At 50.1% G+C, this 5,011-nt stretch overlaps 1 pseudogene across 1 annotated transcript; it reads right to left on the bottom strand.

Annotated features, from left to right (window-relative positions):
• Positions 1–1,201: 1,201 nt before the first annotated feature.
• On the bottom strand, positions 1,202–1,675 carry LOC308511501 (large ribosomal subunit protein eL32-like; annotated as a pseudogene). The gene has a single exon. The product of its transcript is annotated as a large ribosomal subunit protein eL32-like (transcript).
• Positions 1,676–5,011: the final 3,336 nt, after the last annotated feature.

Here is a 5,011-nt window from a genome sequence, read left to right as displayed (position 1 = left end):
TGAAAGGACCTTTTTTATTCCTCTTTGTACCCTCCTATCTAGCATGACACGTGTTTTACACAATAGGCACGGAGTTCTATATGTTTACTGCAGCATGTGACAAATTCCATGTGAGTTCCAGACAGATGCTATAAGCATTTGGAAGAAGGAGATGCTAATATTAGTTCCCTAGGGATTTTGTCTCTGCTTCCTTCTCTGTCTACTCCTTGTCCAGTCTCATCCACACCTGTGGCTTCACCTACAACTTTTATTCTGCTACCTGCCAAATCTTTATTTCTCAACTCAGAGTTCCACCCATTGAACATTTCCCCCATGTTTTATCGGAATTTCAAACTGAACAAGTATAAACCTGAATACATTATCTCCTTCCCAAAACCCTGCCCCTTGTCCTGTATTTTCCTGTATTATGATGTTCTATCATTGCCTGGGACTGTTCAAGTTGAAAACCTAGCAATTGTATACTAATGCCTCTTTCCCTCTTCAGCTCAACATCTGGGTTCATCCAGTCCTATCAGTTTAAGCCAGCGGTTCTCAACCTGTGGGTCTCGACCCCTTTGGCGGTCGAAAAACCCTTTCACAGGGGTCGCCTAAGACCATCCTACATATCAGATATTATTATTACGATTCATAGCAGTAGCAACATTACAGTTATGAAGTAGCAACGAAAATAATTTTATGGTTGGGTCACAACATGAAGAACTATATTTAAAGGGCCAGGAGGTTGAGAACCACTGGTTTAAGCCCTTGCCCTCCCCTCTCCATTCATATTTACCTCATTCAGGCCCTTGTCATTCTTGCTGGCCTCTGGGAGCTTTCTTTCTGATCTACCTCCACAATTCATTTTCTCCACTGCTGCCAGAGGGAGCTTTCAAAACATAAATCTGAACCTGGGATTCAACTGCCTTTAATAATCTCCCTTAATCTTGAGAATAAGATCCAAACTTTCTAGCCTGCCACACAAGGTCCTTCATGTTTTATTTGCTTTGTACCTATTTGGTCTCTTTTATCCTATATTCTAGCAATGCAAGCTCCTTGGAGTTCCCTGAATACAACACATCTTCCCTAGCCTTTCTGCCTTTGTATATGCCCTTCCCATCTTTCCTTTCCTGGCTAAGCCTTTCTTGGCCTTCCAGAACCAGCCTGGGCATCGTAGCCTCTGTCAAGTCTTTGGGGGAGCAAGGGGCAGAATTTTATGATTTTATTAACAAAATACAATGTGTATACAGTCTATGTCTTCATTTTTTTCACTGTTCAGCCTGGCATTGGGATTGGTGACTCTGATTGCCAACTGGGCTGCTCTTTCCACAGTGGTTTGCGATTCTTTGGAGACGTGAGCAATCTCAGCACAGTGAGATTTGTTGCACATCAAGCAGCACTCCAAGCTGTTGTGGACCAGAAACTTCTGAAAGCCACTGGGCAGCATGTGCTTTGTTTTCTTGTTGCTCCCATAACCAATGTTGGGCATCAAGATCTGGCCCTTGAATCTTCTGCACACCCTATTGTCAGTGCCTCTAGGTTTCCACCAGTTCCGCTTAATTTTGGCATATCAGACTGACTGGTGCCAGATGAACTTCTTGGCCCTCTTTTTTACAGTCTTGGGGGTTTCATGAGGGGTCTGAGAGCAGCCATGGTGCCAAGTAGGAGATGGCTGCCACCTTCATAGGCAGCGCTGAGGAAGAGACTCCATCAAGTCTTCCTTAAACCTTTGGACCAGATTAATTATGCCCTTGATCTTACCATAGTACCTTGTGAATACCTAGACCCCCACCTCCTCTGACTCTTGATTTCTCTATCCCACCTTTAACTGTACTCTGAGGGCAGATACTGTGTCTTTTTATCTTGATTTTTCCGTCTGGCACATGGCAAGCCCTCCTTAATAAAAATAGAACCCAGAAACTTGGAAGGTCACCAATGAAATGCTCCTGGTGAGGAGGGGCAGCTATATTAGAGAGCTTGATTGTCTGCCAACATTGACCTCCCTGAGGAATTCCCTCCGTTCATTTTCACTACCACTGCTCCCCTGTCTGGAAGGTTGATGCATATAGCTATCACAGTTGTCAACAGATAGTTCTTCCCTCAACATCTCAGTATTTCTGAACTAGGCTGAAAATTTTAAGTGAAATAGACCAAAAGCAAATCATTAATCCTCATGGAATGCTCTGTGACAGAAAAAAAGTGTTCAGTGGTGACAATAATCTTAAGAAACACTACATAACATTTATTTTTCTTAGAGAATCTCAACAAACAGCATATTAAAGTCTCTGAGAAATCCTGGTAACTCATTTTGATGTTGTTTAGCTCAGTGTAAACCAAACATTTGACCACTTTTTGACATTGAATATATATGATCCATGAATGTTCTTGAAAAAGCCAGGCTAAGGAGTCAGGGAAAGAATAGAAGGACCACTAATTCAGATACTCTCATCTACAAAATAGGACTGCCTCCTGTAGGTCCAGTTAGTTTTCAGGCTGAAGTCAACATTTAGCCAAGTTGACATTACCCTGGGGTTTTCACATACCAAGGAAGGTACCACCTTCTCATCTTAGGGATTGGATGAAATTGTACAATTATTTGTACAACTTGTATAGTTTAAGGAGCAGGACATCCAAAATGGCTGTAACTTCCAGCAAATCCTCTCCCCAAAAAGCACTGATAAAACTGAGCAAACTTGTCAAAAAATGTAAAGACTGAAAATTGACCATAGGCATACAAATTGAGAAGCATTCAAGAAAATGTACTATCCTATCTAATAAAACAGAAACATGGTAATTGGCGTACGACCGCTACCCTTCCCATTGGCTAATCAGCGAGATAATGCAAATTAATTGCCAGCCAAGATGGCGGTAACCACCAACAAAGATGGCGGTTAATTTGCATACTCGCAATGATGAGAGGCTAAAGGGGAAGGACTGAAGAATGGTGATTGGCGCAACCCAGGCGGCAGGCAAGAGTTGGGGGGTGGGCAACGGCTGCCTTTCCCCACCCCCCAGCGGGTGATCGCCATGGGAAAGCTGGGGTTGCCGCTGGCCTGCGGCCCTGATCGCCATGGCAATTGGAGGGCAGGAGGGCCGGAGCGGAGCGCAGGCCAGGCAGCAACCCCGGGCCCCCACCATGGCGATCGGAGGGTAGGAGGGCCTGAGCGCAGGCCAGGCAGCAGCCACGGACCCCCACCATGGCAATTGAAGGGCGGGAGGGCCTGCGTCCCTCAATCGCCATGGTGATGGGAGGGCGGGAGGGCCATGTTGCAGGCCAGGCAGCAACCCCAGACCCCCACCATGGCGATGGAAGGGCGGGAGGGCGGGGCGCAGGCCAGGCATCAAACCTGGACCCCCACCATGGCGACTGAAGGGCGCGGGGGGCCTGCGTCCCTCGATCGCCATGGCGATCGGAGGGCGGGAGGGCTGAGTTGCAGGCCAGGAAGCAACCACGGACCCCCACCATGGCAACTGTAGGGTGGGAGGGCCTGCGTCCCTCGATCGCCATGGCGATCTGAGGGCAGGAGGGCGGGTGCAGGCCAGGCTGCAACCCGGACTCCCGGAACCTCTCTTAAAGGTTCTCTTAAGGCAGTTGGCGAGGGACCTCGGAGAGCCCCAGGGGGCCCTGGTGCCAGCAAAACTGAGACCTGGGGCGGCTCTCCCCAGAAGGTCCAGAGAACAGCCACTGCAGCCCGCCCCCACCCCAGCGCAAGGCATGGCACGCTGGGCCCGAGGACCCACCCCCTCCCAGAGGCCCTGGCTTGCTCATGCAGCCCTGGTCACATCACCGGAGCAGCTATAAGGCACAGAAAGCACCATGGACAGCCGCTGGCCCCCACCCGCATTTGCAAAGACAAGGCCGGAGGGTGTGAGGGCCGCTCACATCTCCTTCTCCCTCCTTTTGCTCCTCCTCTGGCTGCTCAGCTCGCCCAGCTTCTTATCCAGGCTCCTCTGCAGCTGGGCCCACTTGGCGGGGTCCAGGGACCGGTCCTTGGCCCCACTGCCAGCGTACAGCACTCCCTCCCAGCTGATTCTCTGCGGGGCGTGGGCGTGGGCCCTCTCCCCACAGCCATGGATCTTGGGCAGGCAGTGGCTGAGGCAGTAGCGGTGGCTGCAGTGTAGGCAGAGCAGTCCCGGATTACGAGAGGGATGTCTGACTACTGGTTTAGGCCCAATCCCTGTAAACTGGCAGGACATTTTTCGAGGGGTCCCAAATTGGAGAGGCTGAGGAACACACCCTCCCCCGTGCACGAATTTCGTGCACCGGGCCACTAGTATATAATAAAAGTGTAATATGCTAAGTGACCAATCAGTTAACTGGTTGACTGCTCAACCAGTTGCTATGATGCACACTGACCACCAGGGGGTAGGCGTTCCCACCAGTAGGTTCGCTTGCTGCTGGGGTCCAGCTGATTGGGACTGGGCGAGAGGGCTGGACATGCTCTAAAGCCCTCCTGTGCGGTCCCTCCCTGGCTGGCCAGCCCCCATCGGCCCTGATCCCTGGCCAGGCTGAGGGACCCCCACCTGTGGACAAATTTGTGCACCAGGCCTCTGGTATCTCAAGAACCATGGGAGTCTCTGATTTTTGCCTGGGGCTATTCCCATCCCAACCTCCCTTCCCCTGGCTCTGTGGCACGGAAGTTCTTCAGGGGCACGCAGGGATCTGCCTTTATTTGGAGTGGAGTGTGGAATCCCATATGTCACTGTGGTGACATTGCAGCTAGCCTGAGGCATCAATAGTGATTGCGGCACTAGCTGGATTGGCTCAGTGGATAGAGCATTGACCTGCAGACTGAAGGGTCCCAGGTTCTATTCTGGTCAAGGGTATTAAAAAAATAGTGATTGTGTTTAGTAATAGATTGGCAGACCAGCCAGAAATTTAATAGGAGATCTTGGGAATGAGATAGCCTACTTTATCCCTGGGGGCCCAGAAGTCTGTGCTCATGGACAAGGCTGTGTGCAACTATGGGGAAATGTAAGAGCTAAGAGGGCCATAGTAAGGTACTTGCCCCTGGCTGGATGTGAGGCCTTGCAA

Source organism: Myotis nattereri (genome assembly GCF_964212035.1).
Source record: "Myotis nattereri genome assembly, chromosome: X".
Classification (NCBI taxonomy): Eukaryota; Metazoa; Chordata; class Mammalia; order Chiroptera; family Vespertilionidae; genus Myotis; species Myotis nattereri.
This window is presented reverse-complemented; position numbering and strand designations above follow the sequence as displayed.